At 38.3% G+C, this 18,853-nt stretch overlaps 1 protein-coding gene across 3 annotated transcripts in view; it reads left to right on the top strand.

The window, feature by feature from the left end:
* Window positions 1-258: 258 nt before the first annotated feature.
* IL15 (interleukin 15) overlaps window positions 259-18,853 on the top strand; it is a 78,051-nt gene continuing 59,456 nt past the window's right edge. The window contains exons 1-2 of one of the 3 annotated variants that reach the window (XM_081304649.1): window positions 259-1,039; window positions 1,165-1,797. The gene's annotated coding sequence lies outside the window, so the exon portion shown is untranslated. Of the gene's footprint in view, window positions 1,798-18,853 lie in introns of all 3 variants that reach the window. The other 2 variants (XM_081304650.1, XM_081304648.1) reach the window with 2 other exon arrangements.

Raw genomic sequence — 18,853 nt, 5'->3', positions numbered from 1 at the left:
ATTCAACATTACCTGCTTGGACAGAGAAGAATGATTCTTTCACTTCTTTAAATATAATTTTCAACTATGAAAAAATGTAGAGTGGTTGTAAAAGAAGGTCTTACATATTTCCAGTAACTTGCTATTATAGCTATGTAAAGTTTGAAGTGATTAATAACAAAAAGTCTATCAGTTGTTTCAAACATAAAACTTTATATAGGAAAGGTAAGTTTATGGAAACAAACTCAAATTTTTTCATAAAAAGCAATAAATGATTTTATGTGGAATTTTGTGCACAGTTAATAATCACTTTGAATATTTCCCCACTTTTTTATCATATTAATTTAATACAAAAAATAGTTAAAATTTTAACGGGGCTCCAAGGAGTCTTATCATTTTCTCAGTGCCTTGACTCTGAAAGGTTCTGGGAAGCACCTTCCAACAGGGATTTTTAGTGGTTCACATGCATGCCAGATTCTCCCAAGAACTGGGCATTCTGCCTTTGCTGCTAACTCAGATCCACATGCAGATCACTCAGCCTCAAAAACATCATTCCAATTTGAACATACAATAAAACATCTCAGGATTCCATCAAATGGGGCCCACGTGTAATGTTTTAAGCTCCACTACCTATTAGACTGAAAAAGGGATTCCAGAGAGGTACAGTTTCTGCAAAGTTCACCGATCCTGACAACTGCCTGCAAGAAATGGGTCACTCAGGTGTCTTCAACAATTTCCTCTAATAAATCAGAAACTTCCTTCTTCCTACTTCTGCTGCGGGGAAACTGGCTTCTCTGCAGTAACTATCCATCCCAATTCGAAATCCCTTTGCTTTCCTCGGAGCGTCCACCGCACCTGGGTCTTCAGGCCTTGCTGCATAAATTTCCCTAAGGCGGCAGTAGCTGTGACCTTGGCCTGTGGGCTCCACGCTACCGATTCAGACTTCTTTGTAGGTGTCCCAGGAGGCAGATAAGGCCAGTGGCCAGTAGCGCATCAAGGCGGGTCCGGACTTCTTCAGTATCCAGTTCCCCTTTCAGGTTCTGTGCCCCAGGACCTGCAGGTGATCGCGACTCCACCTGTGGCTCCCGGAGCCGCCTGCCACCCGCCCCTCCCCCAACCTCCGCTGGTGGTGTTTATCTTTGCCATTGCTTCTGGCTCTTTCTCTTTCACTTTTCTTTTTGCCAGAGTTGGGACTCCCCGATTGGAAGGCGGCGGGGGAAATCACAGCTGACTCGCACGCTGGCTGCCGTCGAAGCCCCTAGCCCTGTCCTTGGTACGTGACGCTGGCTGCAAGGAGACCACCCTGCATCCAGGTCTCCATGGAGGTATGAGCTCAGCTTCTCCGCTTTGGGAATGGAGATGGTGTTGCTTGAAAACGCGGTGGAATTTTCCCCGAAAGCCTACGCCCCGGGCCCCTCCCAGCTGCGGCTCAACTCACACTTCTCCTCCACCAGCCGCAGCGGGCCGCCCCGCCCACTTGACGGGGACTTCAGTTTTCGGCTGCACGACGTATAGAGGGTTTTTCCCCTCCTGACCCTTTATTTCTCCCGTCGGTTCGCCTACCCATACGACTGCTTCCGGAGGAGCGCATTTTCGCGTCCCTTTGCGCCTTGCGTGCGTCTCCTCGGTGCGCTCCAATCTCGTTGTTCCTGGTGGCCGGCAAACAGTGACAGCGCCGGGCCCCTGCGCGCCACCTACTCTGCGAAGGCTGGCAGGGGGTGTCTGGCTGTCCCAGCCACGCGGCGGGTTTCGAAGAAGACGCGCTCCCGCAGCACTGATTCTTCCTGAACCTACTCCTCAACAGAAAGTTCAAGAAAGGTACCGCCGCTCTCCGCTTGCTCACTGTCGCCCCAAGACCCTTGCTCTTAGTGCGTGCGAGCCTCTCTCACTACCTTTGCAAAATCATGTTACATTCGTCTTTGATCAGGATATGTCTTCTAGGGAGAGAATTATGCAGGAATGATCATTGCTTGGCACTCAGGCCTGGCGCTGTGTTCGCGCCAAATCTGCACAAGCCGCTTGTCTCTCAGAAAAGCAGTATTTGGAATGAAGGGGAAAAAAGAAAAAAAGAAAGAAAGAAAGAAAAAGAAAAAAGAAAGGAAAAAGAAACTTGCAAGCAATTTGAGAGAATGGTATTGAAATAAAACCCTTATTCAAGAGGCTTTAAATAAATAGCTAATTTTTTCAAGATTTATTGAAGCTCCATTATTACAAGAATTTACAGTTCACTTGAATTAAATTTTTGTGATTCTATGCATTTAAAATTTGCTAATTTCAAAGTATGTGTCAAGCAAAATAGTACTTCACTGATGCTTATAAATGAAGTAGATTGTTAAACAGAATGAGTCACAAGTTAAAACTAGAAGCAAAAGTGGCTGTCACCAGCAATTTCCCATTAGGTGTTTCTAAACTATTTTGTAATATTATGATACTGGATAATGGCCACTTCTTGCAGTTGTTGTCACTCTCATCTTTCAGTTTATGGAATGAGACCCAACTGAGCTGGCTGAACTCTTGTGTTAGGATTATGGAATAAATAGATCAGGATGGTTATTACACATCTTACTGTGCAGAAGCTGTAAGGTGGACCATTCTGTTGAAATCATCAACATAAAATACACATTAAAATTTAAACTTCTGTCATTTTCTTATAAAGTAGTGCATTGGACATGGTAGAGGGAGGAGGTGCAACAGAAGAAATATCAAGATATGTAAAGGACTGAACACAAAGCAATAGTCATTTTAGGGTTTTAAAGTAAAGAAAAAGCTGAAGTTTTAGTGTCAGAAAATTCTTAGGGTTTATTAGGATTCTTTGTGTCATGTCCTTATATTTTTCTTTTTCTCCTTCTGAGGTTCATTCAGACTCATGATCTGCTTTGCAGCAGTGACTAAGAAGGGTTAGATTGGCCCTAGATACAGAATCTCAGATAGGGGGGTGTTTCCATGATTTTGATGTCATTGCTGTCTGCTAATTTAAAGGAGCAACTCCAGTGTTTGATTTGATGTTCTCATTAGAATTTACCTGCAGATTACTGGTAAGCTTAAGAAAAATAATATGATACTTTTTGTTTAAATCCCTGAAATTAGTATAGCAGAAAGCCATCAACTAGTACTTTAAGAATTAATATTATCAATGAATGTATTTTTTTAAACTTCTTTGAAGGATGGAGAAAAATAGTGATTTTAAGTTTATTGGAAGTAGAAGAGTTTAACATCTGGAGCTTCCCCATCTCAGGTTTGCTGCCTCTGGTAGGTTACAGGAAGTCTGTAAAAGAAGTGGCATGCTGTGTAGATGTAGATTTTCTTCAGGAGAATACCCCATCATTCTAATCAGCTTTTTAAATGGATCTTTGATGCAAAAAGTTTACAAAACTTTTAGAACTTAGAAGATTGTCCTTCCACCCATTTCTCTGAGTGTTTTCTTTTCTTTCTCTTTCTTTGTTTATTGTGTAACTACTCTTCTGAAGGTTAGTTAGTGATAGATAATACAGAGTACTGTCTTCAGATCCACAAGTTGCATTTTGGACAATAATAGGATTAACAGCCAACACCTGTTGAGTTCTTACTAATGTATCAAACATTGTTCTAAGTAAGTATGTTTTGGTTTTTGTATTTTGGCAGTGCTGGAAAATTTAACCAGGGCATCCAGCATGGTAGGCAAGTCCTTTATCACTAAGCTACATGCCCAGCCCCCTAAGTATGCATTTTAAAAACCATCCTGATATATTTTCGTGGTGCAAACTATATTTTGTAGCTTATGAAATTATAGAGTAAATAACTTTCCTAAGGGGATAGACTTAGAAAGTGGAATTCTAATTCACATAGGTTTAACCCATTTTGTCTCATTATCCCATATGTGGAAAACCTATAAAAAACTTAAATATGATAATAATATGATTACAAAATGATAAAAATATAATTATAATAGTTATGATATAATAACATAAATTCATGTTAATTTGTGTATGAGCTCTAGGTTATGATTTCCAACTTATTTTAATATTTTGTTGAAATATTTGCAGGATTGAATACTTGAGACCTACTAGGTTAAGAAAGCATGTATTTATTCAAGGATACTATTATTTCCTACAATAATATTCCTCACTCAAATATTTCCTACAGTTTGACAGGGACAATCATATTTCATTTTGAGGAAATGTTATAGTGTTAGAATATAGATTTTAAAGTAATGTTTGTATGACACTTATATAAATGACATCAATAAGTACATATTTAACCATTCTCTTTAATCAAATAATATTCATATAAGTATCTCTATGTTTAGTTCCCTGGGGAAATATCTTTTATGTTCCCTGAATGAAAACACTTGTCCAATTCATATCAGTTTTAACTGATAAAAGAATAACAGTAAGCAAATTTGGATTGATGCATATATCTGTATCCACCTATTTACTTATCCATCGGTCCAGGTAGAAGGCCCAGGACTCATGAAGGGATCAGGATGAAAGACCTTCCTATTGCATCACAGCTGGAAATAGTAACATTAACTATTTTGGAAACCCCCTTTTCGGAAGGCCTTATGATAGAAAAGCTGGGAAGAAGCCAACTTCTTTCTTTAGCTATACATTCATTCTTAGATTTACTTACCCAGTGATTACAGTAACTGCATGAGGCTTTAGAGATTGAACTTTGCTTAAATGCTTGCTGCTAGCCTTTTAAATTGATTGGATGGAAAAATTCTATAGGGCCTTTGAGAGAAAATGTGTGGTGGTGAGTACTGGAATGTAATTAACTAAATAATTAATAACAATTTGATGGTGTATTTCACTAATGAACTATCATCAAGTGTATATACGTATGTAAGCATATGCATAACTGTGTATATTCTGTATGTGTGTGTGCATGTGTAAGCATATGTAAGTTTGTGTGTATGTATATATATGCATGTACATATCACCTGTTAACATCTGGGGACAGATAAGGGCTATTTTTCACTCTGCTTCTGGAGTATATTGAATCAGGGATAGCCCAGAAATCTTAACAGAGTCTGAAGTACAAATTATTGTTATTAAGAGAATCATTCCAGTAGAAACCAATGTGAATCTGGAAGTAACACAAAGGAAGTTTCACGAACCACATTGATATTTCACCTGCATGACCTCATGGACTTCTAATAATAACTACATTTTTAATCTTCATTGTACAAAAAATATTGTACTGGTATGCACAATTTCACTTGGATTAGGACATAGCTAAGAAGACATTCTGCTGAGATTTATTTTGGTTACAATGTTAATACTTTTTTGTATATCACATGTTTTCTTTTCTGGGTTCCGGAAGGCAGTTGTTCAGTATAATGAAGACTATAATGCTTGTATCCTTGCCATGAAATAGATGGTGATCATCACTGGGATAATCTAATGATATTTATTACTTAGCTTTTTATGTTAAAAGATGTTCTTTTTTTTTAAAAAGTTATTCATTGCTGGGATTAGAAATAGTAAATAAGAGGTTCTTTGAGCTCAGTTCAGTTCAACAATATTATTTGTACACATTTTACATCTGAAGGCAAGGTATTTGTATACATCTGTTTTATAGTGTTTTAGCCCATGGCGATAGAGGGTTGCATACAGTCTAAATTAAAATGAACTCAAAAGTTTGGATACAATATGTGGTTGTGTCCTCTCCACAATGTTAATGATTCTTTCAAGTCCTGATAGGTATTGGGAAAGATCAGAGGGGAAAGAAATTATTTGTCAAAAGAAGGAATTGCAACTGAAAATAGTCCTAGAAGAAGAAGATATGATGATTTTAAGATTGATGGGGGAGGAAGTTATCATAGTGACACATACAAAAATGCCCAGAGAAAGCCCAGATCTCTCATAGCACTGAATTATACTTCTCCTTAATGGGAATTTTACACACATGTTTTTTAATTGAAATTTGAGAAATGAAGCAGCCCTTGCACACTGTTAGTGATGATCTCTAAAATTTTCAAATAATTATTCTTAAATTGAACATTTTACAGTTATGGATTTTATAACATATTTTCCATTTTTTCTCCCTTACTTCTCTACAACAAAAGTAAGTCTATAAATTCAATCTTAATCCTTTTAACTAAGGGGTTCTATTGTAAAAATTTCTTCTTGGCTATGTTGTTTTATCTATTATGAATGTACAATTAACCAAATAATCCTTTTTTGTAAGCAATGATGAGGCATAAAACTAAAGTTATAGTGGAAATGTGAATGATAGCTAGACATAGAGATGATTTATAACATTGGTTTGATTTAAGTTAAAAGCTCTCTCTTACGTCAGTTTTTCAAGTTGCTCCTTTCTTTATGTGGCGCCCTGACAAGGCAAGCCAAAGGATCAGATTCTGCACGGGGGAGGGATGTGTCTTTCATAAAGTGGGAAAAGAAGAAAGGGGAAGTAAGAAAGGAGAACTTGCTAGAAATCTGCTTGTCTCAGGTCCAGCAGGCATGGCATTGATAGTACGGGAGTCCCACTAAGCAGTGGGTATGGAATTTGGTTCCTTTAGTGCTCTGTACCCACACACCCCTGGGAAAATGCAGGACACCCCAGGGGCATGTTTTGTTCTGTTGGGAGATCTCTGATCTAGTTCAGCCTTATCCTCTTGACATCTGGATTGCCATGGCTTTACTGCACATAAAGCTAAGTACTCGGGGCCTGTGGGCAGAGGTAAAGGACCTAGTGGGACTGCTGTGGAGCCTCCTCCCTGGCTGGCAGTAGGAAATACTTTCATGCAGGCTGTGATCACTTCTGCATCCCCCTCTCCTCTTCTAGCCTCAGCTCCAGGCACACTGCTGCTGTCTTCTACACATACTTGCCCCTCAGTGCCAGCCTGCCAGGGTCTTGCACAAAGGGCTTATCATCTGTAGTGTCTGTGTCCTCATCCTCTGCCCGGGCAGAACTACTTTCTTCCTTTTATGTATTTATTTGGTGCTGTCTGTATTCCCTTATAATATTTTTTATGTCTGTAAATTCATTTTGATATGAGTCTGACTCTATACTTGCATTTTAAATAAAGAAAAGATCTGAGTGCCTTGCAGAGGATTGGTCATATACATGATTTGTATTGATTCAATGAGAGTCAGTTGGATCATTCAAAAGTTGGACAGCTAAGCACATGAATGTGAAGGAGGGAGGAGGCATAGCAACATAGCAAAAAACAGTGCTGGACCAATAAAATGCCGACAGTATTTTAGGAAAATTAGCTCAAGGCAGAATTTGTTGAAGAAAAAAGCAATTTAGAGATCAGAAAACCAGATAGAAATCCATGCAGTTAATTCGGGTGTGTGGTCTCATTCTCATTATCTAGTCAAGGGTTTATAGTTCTAATAATTCTTTCTCTCCATCATTTTTTTCTCTCTCTAATGGGTCTTTCCCCTTATCATATCACCAAGCTATAATTCCTCCTATTAAGCAAAAAATAGCCTTGTGTTATTTTCCTCATTTCTTTCCCCTACCACCTGGGTGTTGTGCCCCCACTTTTCAGGAGAACTTTCAAGGTTCACCATATTCTTTACCTGAGATTTTGTTTTTTCTCACTCTGTCTTGAACCAGCCTGGTGGTCATCCCACTGGTGCATTGAAATCCATTTGTCAAGGACACAAGAACCTCTCTGTTTTTAAATCTCCTGGTGAGTTCTTGGCTCTCTTCCCCCATGCTCTTTCAGCAGGTCCTGAGAGTTCTCAGGTAGACCAACCCCTCTTCTTTCTTTATTTTCCTTTTTCCTCACCAGCAGCCATTTCAGTCTCTTTGACTGGTTTCTTATTTACCGAGTGTGGAAATATAGGAGAGTTTGAGGGCTCAGCCCTCAGGGCTTTACTCTATGAATATACTCACTACTTTGGTGATTTCGTCTGTCTCATGGTGTTAATGCCTTGTATACTGGTGAGTCATAAATTTATGTCTCCAGCCATGACCTGTCCCTTGAACTCCAGACTCATATCCAAAGTCTCTCCAGAATCTCGATTAGATGTCTAATACTCATTGGATTCCTGAAGATCCTCCCTGTCTGCCTCTCCCTCTGTCTTCTCCATCTTACTTGTTGTTTCAGTCAGCTTTTTCACTGCTATGATTAAAAGATCTGATCAGAACAATTTTAGGGGAGGAAAATTTTATGTTGAGCTCACGGTTTCAGAGGTCTCAATCCACAGACAGCAGGCTCCATTCCCTGGACTTGAGTGAGGCAGAACATCATGGTGGAAGAGTGTGGCAGAGGGAAGCAGCTCACATGATGAACAGAAAGCAGAGAGAGAGAGAGACTCCCTTTGCAACATACAAAATATATACCCCAAAGCCACACCCCCAGTGCCTACTTCCTCCAGCTATACCCTACTTGCCTTCAGCCACCACTCAGTTGATCCCATCAGGTATTAATTCACTGATTTGTTTAAGACTCTCGCAACCCAATCATTTCTCCTCTGAACCTTGTTGCATTGTCTCACACATGAGCTTTGGGGGAATACCTCCCATCCAAACCATAAGGATTCATTCTTTAAAATGGATAGACAGTAAGTCAATCATCAATCAATAAATCAATCATGGAGTCATCTTGGACTTTGTTTTTCTCATACCTACTTGAATCTGCCACCAAATCATTTAGCTATGCTTTTGAAATATAGCCCACCCTTGACCTTTTCTCACCACCAACATTGCTGCCACCTGGGCCCAAACGAGTATCATTTCTCACAGTATAAATGCAAGAGTTGACCTCGCCACGCCACCCTTGCTTCCCTCTGCCCGACTCCAGCCTGTTCTCAATGCAGAAGCCATATTGTTTCCGTTAAATGGTAGTGCGTTAAAAATGACTATCATAAGATAAAAATGGAATGTAATAACAGTTGAGAACTCAGTGGCTTAAAAACCTCATTCATTTATTATTTATCATGATTCAGCAATCTGGGCTACCTTTAGCTAGTTGACTCTTCTTAGGTTGTTAGGGTCAAATACCCAAAAATGCTTCTTCATTCTTCTGTCACCTCAGCTAGAACATCTGGAAAGCTAAAGACTGGCCAGCCATTAGCCTTCCTCTGTTTGGCCTCTTTAGATGCCTAATTTACATTTGCATGAGTAGCCTGCTTTCTACCCTTAGAGTGTTCGAAATTTTTATACTTCTTTTAGTTTAGCTGTTGATGTATTGTTTCTTGTGTTTAAATTCATATCTCTTTAAGACACGGGGGACTTCCTTTTAATTTGAGTTTAACTCCATTTGATTAAAAAAATATATTTTATGTATAATATATAATAAATATATATAATATATAATACATCAATAATATACAAAAATGTATATATATATACAATGAATATATATTATATATAATAAAAAAATATATAATGTATATATATATATATATTTTTGTATCTGAAAAATGGAGTCTCTCTCTGCTTCTGATCATCATGTAAGCTGCTTCCACTCTTCCACCATGATGTTCTGGCTCACTTAAACCCCAAGGAATGGAGCCTGCTATCTATGGATTAGACCTCTGAAACTGTGAGCCCCCAAATAAACTTTTCCTCCCCTAAAATTGTTCTGGTCAGATCTTTTAATCATAGCAGTGAAAAAGCTGACTGAAACATTGTATCTATATCTATATCTGTCTCTATCCTGAAAACTCTAACACTGGCTCCTGTTTACTTTTGCTGCAAGTGAGAATGCTATAGAAGAAGCCCTTAGGATTTTTAGGGGCCCAATCTGACAAGATCTAAGGCAGCACTTTAAAACTTTCTAAGGTCTTACTGAAGGATCTTTTTGCTACGTGCCTATGATATGATCTTCAACCTGAGAGCACATTGTTTTAGTAAACCTTGGATTCGACCTCTTTTCTATGACTACTTCTCTCTTTGAATATCTTTTGCTGCCTAGAAAAGCAAGAGTTAGTTTTATTTTCTCAGCCAGCAAATCTTGGGTTGAGCTATTTCCTCTTCCTGCACTTACTCATGGTGCACTGAATGAAACCTATTGTCACTTTCAGAAGCACATTCTTTTTTTCTTCTCTATTTTTATAGGCCACGGTGCTGCCAATGTCCTGTCACACTATGACATGAGTCGTTCTCTCTCCAGCCTCTAATGACAATTTCCCTGCTGACTTTCTAGCCCTTAGTGACAGTGTCTTTGATTCTCTTAAGATGTTCACCTGCCACCTAGTCTCGTATCAGTTTCTGGTACAGTTATTAATTTTTAAGCTACCCCCAAACCTATTGGTGTATGATAAGAACTATTTTATTATCTCAGAGTAAAAATGTGGACAGGACACAGTGATGATGGTTTGATGTTACTCCACAATGTCTGTGGTCCCAGCAGTTAGGACTCAGTGGACCTTGGTTCACTTTTATGGGATCCCAAGTCTGGTTGTTGACTGGGTTCTCCTCCATGGTTTTCCATGTGGCTGGCTTGGGCTTCCTCATAGCATGAACCTCTCATGGCTGTCAGACTCCTTGCCTAACATTCATTTTCTATAAGAGAGAAAGTGGGAACTGCAGGCTCTTCATGCCTGGGAGTTGAATTTCACAGACTACCACATTTACCTCATTCTTTTGGGAAAAACAAGTCAGAAGACCATCCTCTGTTCAAGAGGACAAGACACAGATTCCACCTTTCAATGGGCAGCATGTCATGCAGGTTCATGATGGGAAGGCATTGACGTATGGTAGCTACTTTTGAGAGATAATCTGCCAAAAATGTGATCTTGTTAAAACATTAACCAGGTTTTATCTCCTCCCCTTTATTCAGAACTATCCATTGCCTTCTCATCTCATTCCAGTAAAAGCCAAATTCTGTTATTTTTATATTTCTGTTATAAAAATAACTGATATGTGATCAATATGTCCCTAAGTGATTTGTAGCCATCATCTCATCCACTGTCTTTCCCAGAGCACTAATTCAGTCACCCTGGTGGCTCTTCTACTCATCAGTCATAATGTTACGTTCTTGTGTACAAGTCTTTGAACTTGATCTTCCTTCTGCCTAGAATGTTCATTTCTCAGATATGACCCACTCTTCTCACCTCCTTAAAGGCCTGGCTTAAATATCTCCTTTGCAAATGAAGCTTTTCCTGACTGGTGAACTTCAGATCGCCCTCCCTCAAGGCTCCCCTCAAAGCTTCTCCAAACACCTGGCACTATCTTGTTACCATGGTGAAAGGTCTTGCCTCCTGGTGCTGTACAGAAATTTGGGAGAAATGCTGGAAAGGAAGTAGCTTTATTTAAAACCAGGTTTGAAGAAGAGAGAACTTTCTGTCTCAAATTTCCACCTTTTGAGGGGAGATGAGGCTTTCAGAAGCTTTCAGAAGAGAAGGGGAGGCACAGTCAGAAAAAAGAGTTTAACTAGACTTGACTCAAAGTGAGTTACCTGTGATACGTGGCTGTTAGAAAATTCTCTCCAGCATATTCTGTATGGTCTGGATCGGGAAGGGAAATGAACTTTCCTGAGGGCCTAATTTGGCCCAGGCTATTGATAGAATCCTCATATTTATCATTAGGAGTAAGAGATTTTAGTACTGAAACAAATATGCACAGAAAACAAAATCAGAGCTGTTTAATATTGCATGCCAGTTTTATTTAGAGTTGATAATTTTATTATCACAAAGTAAGTGCTTCAACAAATGAAAGGAAATTGAAACAAGGCACACCTATTTTCTCTAAATTCCTTCAAATGGAAGTCCTTTCATTTTCTTAATTCCATTTACCAAGTATTTTGAAAAAAAAACCCACAATTATTTCAATAGTACAAAAAGTATTAGTAGCACATAGATTAGTGTCTCTTCTCTTAAAAATGCAAGAAGGGGCTGGGGCTATAGTTCAGTGGTAGAGTACCTGCCTGCACATGTGAGGTACTGGGTTCGATCCTCAGCACCACATAAAAATAAATAAAGATATTGTGTCCAACTATAACTAAAAAAAATATTTAAAAAACGAATGCAAGATAACAAATATGTAGCCCTAACGGCATTATTATATCACTTCAGAATTTACCATAACCCCAAATTAGAGTAAAAAAAATTCTGTATTTTGTATCTTTAGACTTTACTCCTGAAAAGCAAGATCCTAGTTTATTGTATGCCTAGGACCTCTAAACTTTGAGACACGGTTTTGTTGGTGGCTTATTTGACTTGATAGTACGGTGTATATATCTTATAAAGCCTGAGCTCTCTTAATTCAAGCCATGTTATTCTCAGTCACTGAAATTTATAAACACAGCTTCCAGGACATGTTTTTTGTTTTTTTCAGTCCAGGAAGACTGACAGTGGACAAAGTTCTACTATGTAATAGCAGACATATACTGATCATTTTCTCTGTACATGACTTTCTACTATGTGCTGGACGGGATACAAACAAGGAGCCATAATAATCTCCAGGAATTTATTATCTAGTAGAGCAATTCATATTTGTATGGAAAGAGTTGCATAGTCCGTGTGTTGAAGGGCTGCCTGACCTTTAAGTACACCATGCTTGCTTGCATAGCTGGATATCTGGGCATGCTGTCTTATAGGGAGTACACTATTTCATCCAATGCCTCTTCCTCCTGGCTCTTTTTAGCTGGTGCAAAGGTCTCCAGTAATACTTCCTCAGAAAATATTTCCCTAAACCTCTAAGCCTGGGTTACGCATTTTCCATTCTTAACCTCATTGAGTAAATATTTGTGTAGTGAACATTTGTTGCCATCCAAAATGCTGAGCATTTTCACATGTTTAATCCTCCCAATTCTTGAGGCACTTTCTTCCTACTTTCCAGATGAGTAAACTGAAACATCAAGAAGTGAGGTGACTTGCAGGGAGCTGATAGCTAGGAAGTGGTAGAACTGAATGTGCACTGGAGTTTGTCTCTAGAGCCTGTGTTCTCCACAGGGAGGATACAAGGAAAGATTGAATGAGAGGAGATCCAGTTACCATTATTTGTAGACTCAAGCCATATGAATAACCAAGGTTTTCAGATAGAAGATCAAGAAAATTAGTGACACTTTGCAATACTAGATAAAATATTAGGACTGGCAGTATAGTTCAGTGGTAGAGTGCTTGCCTAGCATATGTGAGAGACCTTGGGTTTGATTCTCAGCACTGCCAGAAAAAATATTAGAATTCTAAATAAGATGTTAGCTAGTATAACAACAGTAAAACAAATAAACCATGTAACCTCCCCCATCAGGAACACACGCATTACAGTAAAATACTTGAGGATTGTATAGATAGCTCAATATCAGAAATTTATCAGTATAATCTTGTGATATGGAAAAAATAATATCAAACTGTTAGAAGAATAATAATAGGTGGGATCTTCCAAAAGTGGATACAGTACATCTATGAAAAGCCTGTACTGAAAGTTGAATGTAATTCAAAAACTTGAAAAACATTTCCTTTAATTTGAGAGAGGGGAGGATACCAGTGTTGGTACGATATTCCCTTAGAGTACTAAAGACAGAGATGATGATAGCAGCACATTTTTATTGAGCACTTAACTATATACCAAGAAGGACAGTAAACATGAGTGTGGCTTAGCTATTGGTGAGAACAGCGTGAATGGTCCATCTTCCCACTCCTCCAGAGAAGAAGGATAAGAATTGAACCACAGTGAATCAGGGTTGAAAAGAGTTGTTTGGAGCAATCGCAGGTGAAATGTTTGTTTTGCTGACCCAGAAAGCAGCTATTTGGAAATCAGTGGTGGGGAGCCACTTGAATTATAGACATGTTTTGCTGGTGGTAATGATGATGTTGATAGTTAGCTCTAAGATATGAAATGTAAAAAGCTCAAAATTCACTAGTAACTGCCTTTTAAATATGATCAATTTATGTGAATTTCAAGTACAAAACATTGTAATATGGGCTGTAGATTAGACTCAGATTACAATGTATAGACTCTATCTATATATTAGACTCATCCTGAAATTGAAGTTAATATAGAGAAGTGGTATAATCCATATGTATTTTTGGTGCGTCTGTTAACTGAATGAATTCCTAGTGTAGAATTAAAATAGGAATCCAAAACACAAATGGTGACCCGAAATGCATTGTTAAAATTTAACCCCTTTGTGTAAAAAATCTAGGCAAAAAATTCATTTACTTTTTTTTTTTTTCTCTTCCGAAAGTAAGATGATTAGAAAGGAGAAATTCCCCCCTGGGGTGTTAAACCATCCTTGGTGGTTCTAAACATTTGCATAACAATTCAATATCTTCTAAGATTATCAACTATACCTTTATAGATGTTACTCAGGAACTGGATTGAACTTTAGTCACTTCCAATCTAATTTCATTTTAAAGATAAGATAACTGAGGTTTAGATATATGAGGTATTTCACTTATGGTGAATCTCTCTTTGGATGTGTTGTGGGAAAGTGATGTGCTTCATACAAGGGCCACCATTTTTTCTTTAAAATGTTACAGTTTCCAATACTGTAGTTCATGTAACACTGAGACTGAAGAAGGCTCCCTGGCAGAATTTGAAATCTTGCTAATCTTAACCATGGAACAGACCTGGAGCTTAGAAGCTGCAAATGACAATCTTTTTAGAGCAATAGCTTGGAAACTATTAGTTAAATAATATGTAATTAAGGTCAGTGAGGAGGGATAAAGTACTGTTTCCTATCATGGAAACAGGCGTTCTTTGAGCTCTGTCTAGATGAGTATACATAGCCCTGGTGGAGAGGAAAGAACTACAGTGTGTGATCAGGGTGGACGAGTTCTCTGAACTAGCCATGTGAATCACACTAGAGGTCAGGAGTTCAAACTCTCTGCCAACTGTCAGATGAACTGCTGAGCAGTTTTGTGAGCACCACTACTTTGCCAGGTAGACTTGAGAAGTTTAGTTTGCTTGTCAGAAAGGAGCTCGGGAAGCAGTGCTTTAGAAATAAGATATTGGGACTACTGCAGCAAATTGGTGGCTGCTCTGTTGTTCCAGAGATCCCATGTTCAGTGTAAAGGACTTGATAGATTTCATAAAAAGCCAAGTACTGGGAATGGGAAATGCCAGAGGTCTAATTGGCAAGAATAATTAAAGGTTAGAAGAATGGCTGCCAGTGTTAGTCAGACTGCCTGAGGACAGGGTAGGATTATGTGGTCTCCAGTGCATCTGGGTTTAATACAAGATCAACCTTGCTCTAAATCATTTTACTTAATTGTAAGTGTTGTTCCTGACATTTGTGGTAATCGTGCTTCTTTGTTGCTGTAGGGAATTAGAGAGAAGCAATAGAAATGTTTGAATCCAGTTATTCGCCAGCAGGAGATGTGCTGTACCATTAAACTGTTGTTTTCATTGATAGGTTAGTATCAGCAGGTAATAGGAAATGTGCATCATTGCAAATTATCCTGTGGTATTTCCTGCTACAGCAGATGATGTACATCTTCCACTTCAGCAATGAGCGGTCCTGTAGAGATTGGTGTCATTATGGTTGTTATAAATCACAGCGTGCATTTTAATAGTTAAACAATTATCTAGAGTGGCAGTACTGGAGTATTGTTAGGTAATGACTGGCTGATTTTAATGGTGAAGAAGAAGTTTTATATATAAGTGCCTGAAGAATCCAAAAGACATTTTAAATGCTTGTCTGGAAACTTTTTGTTTTTCTGTTTTAGGCTCATTTATCTTTAACTGCAAATATATGAAGCTCAGAAGCCCATCAAAATAGCTTTCCATATGAATAGGTAGAGTTTAAGGTCATGATATATACGTATAATAATTTTTATCGTAAGCAGATAAGGTATAGAAGGAATAAGGAAGCCAAAAGTGGCCACTTGTAAATTCAGGCATACCTAAGTAAACAAGGTTTGGCTTGGCCTTTGGAATGAGAGGAAGACACTTCTTTAGTCTTAAGGGGCTAAAGCTATAAGGCTTCTTTCCCCTCTCTTTCTATTCTTTTCTTTTAGTCAGGTTTTTCATTGCTGTGACAAAAAGATCCAACAAGAACAATTTTAGAGGAGGAAAAGTTCATTTGGGGACTCACAGTTTCAGAGGTCTCAGTCCATAGACAGCCATCTCCATTCCTGGGGGCCCTAGGGGAGGCAGAAGATCATGGCAGAAGAGCGTGGAAGAGGGGAAACAGCTCAGGACATTACACCAGAAAGGAGAGAGAGAGAGAGAGAGAGAGAGAGAGAGAGAGAGAGAGAGAGAGAGAGATATGGGGAGAGGGAGGGAGAGAGATCCATTGAACAAGGACAAAATATAAATCCAAAAGGTATGTGCCAGGGACTCACCTTCTCCAGCCACAACCTACCTGCCTCCAGTGACCATCCCAATCAGTGGATTAATGTGCTGATTAGGTGAAGGGTCTCCTAACCCCATCATTTCACTTCTGGATGTCCTGGCATTGGCCCACACATGAGCTTTTGGAGAACACCCGATATCTAAACCATTCCACATTTATGTGATTCCTTTATCATAGTCCTCCTGCCGTTGTGCTTGCACCATTATGGTCTTTATGTTCTTCAAAATCGAGCTCAAATTTACCAACTATAGACCCTTCATCTTGCTGCCTCAGGAAATCCCTGCATCTCCCATTTTGCTGTATGAGTCTTGGCCTTTTTCATGGCAAAATTGGACGCCCTTTATATTTTAGAATTCTATCCAGTGGTGTGTTTTCCCAACGAGACTGGAACCATTGCAATTTTGAAAGTATAAAAATGTTCCTAGGCTTTCATTTGATAAAAAAAATTTGCATCAGCATGTCAATCAACCACATCACTAACACACATTTAGTTTACTGATGTTTTCCTTATAGCAAGACTTTCCTGAGGAAGGAGTCAATGTGAGCTTTATTCATTACAAACTGATGCTTTAATAGCACTGAACTATGCAGATGTTAACAGCTACTTTTTCCTCTTGGGTGGAATAGCCCAAGCTTGGGGGATGATGCAGCTGGTTTGTAGTGCGATGCTACATTCACAATGGGGATAATTGCCCATAAAGAGTTGATTTTGAGTGCTCATGTGTATTAAGATTTGTTCTATGAAGTTTGCATGAATGAGCTCAGTTAAACTTCACAAAGATCCTGTGAGATGGGTAATGCCATGCTTCTCAATTTATAGATACAAGAACTGAGCTCCTGAAACAATAACCTGCCCTAAATGTTACTGGTAGTAAGTAGTTAAGTCAGATTTCAAACCCAGCTTTGTCTGAGACAAAGTTCTGTTCTACACCTCTCCAGAAGAACTCTCTGCAGGAATGAAAACGAAATATTCTATCCCCCTCTGTCCCACATAGTGGGCACTAAGAGTTTATGGCTTTTTACCACTTGAAGTGGCTGGACTTAGGACAGGATTTTCTACTTTTAGTTTATTTTAGTTAATGATTTTCTACTTTTAGTTTATTTTAGTTAGTTCACTTTTAAATTTAAAAGCTACATGGGTTAGTAGCTACTGTACTTGTTAACACAGCTCTGGATACTTTTTAAATATTGACGAATATAAGCCAATAAAAGAGAAACCATATCAGAAAAATATGTTTATAGAAGATACTATTCTTTATCCATTTCTAGAATTTTCCTGTTTCAAAAAAAAGAGTGTCTTAAATTTGTTGCTGTATTAGAAGCATAGGATTTTATTTCTTTCAAAAATTACTTGCTGCCTCCTTTGGTTGAGACTTTGCTAGACTTTGGGCATTCTAAATGAAATAAGTTATGGTTTTTAATTTTATGGAGCTCACCCATTTAGTAACTTCATAAATGATATAATTTCTTTCAGAGTCTTTTCATATGCAATTAATAAATTGTTTCAATCTCTAATGTCTAATATTTTGTCATGTTTTTCTGTTAATATTTAATGTTGTATTTTGAATATATCAATTGGTATAAATTCACATGTTCTAAACTTCAAAATGTATAAAGTGCTTTCCAGTTCCCTTCTATAGATACAACCAGTGCTGTCATTTTCTAGTGTATGCCTTTACAAATACTTTTGTGCACATGTGAGAAAAATGCACATATATATTTACTTCTTCCCTTTTCAAAAAGTATAAACTGTTGAAGAAACTTGCTATTTTCACTTAAAATATACCTTGGAATTCTTCATATTAGTATTTAAATAACTTTTCATTCTTTTATATGACTGTATAATATTCCAATGCATCATAATTCATTTAGTAATGCCTTATTGATGAAAATTTAGAATGTTTCCATTATTTTTCTATTATAGGAAATATTGACATGAGTAACTTCAGTGATTAGATTCAAAAGTCATCCCGAGTGGACTGCATTCATGTTTCCCAGAGCATATTTTAGAGACCATAAGTCTCATAAAATGTTGAATATAAAAAAATTCTATGATTAAGTAACTGGGTAACTTTAGCTATTTGTTGGTGGTTCATCATGCACATTGTCAAATTAAAAGAAGTTCTGTGATAATCTGTTTCGATTTGATACAGGTGCATTCCAATCTTACATTTTCTCAAAGACAGAATACACTATATTTGTAGGTTGGGATTTCTAGGGAGCAGATGCCAGGGTAGAGTTGTGCATTTTATGTGCAGTCTGCATGCAGTGCATGTTTTCAACTCCTAATGGAACTGGGGCAGATAGAAACAAGGTAGGCAGGGGGAACATTGTAATACAGTTGCAGTAGAGGATTCAGCAGATCCCGTGAGGAAGGCTGTGGAGCTAGGAAGGCCCATTGGAGGTGGTCCAACCCTGGGGAAGAAGGCTAGGTTCTTCCAGGGGAAGGTCATGACCTTGTACTAGATACCTTCTTTGATGACAGCATTTCTGGGTAGGGACTCAGCTATGCGCTGTCAGCTGGCAAAATGAGTGCCTCCTTGTTGACTACAACTCTGAATAGCATCTTCATATTTTTTAAGTAAATGTTTATTTGTTATTTACTACATGGTCTTATTGATTAGAGCAAGTCACTAGGTCACTTTGGAAACCAGTTTCTTGCTCTCTGAAATATGGATGCTGAACTGCAAA

The sequence above is a fragment of the Spermophilus citellus genome, assembly GCF_964194105.1.
Source record: "Spermophilus citellus genome assembly, chromosome: 8".
In the NCBI taxonomy this organism is placed as follows: Eukaryota; Metazoa; Chordata; class Mammalia; order Rodentia; family Sciuridae; genus Spermophilus; species Spermophilus citellus.
The sequence above is the reverse complement of the archived record's forward strand: the minus strand, read 5'-3'. Positions and strand labels throughout refer to the sequence as shown.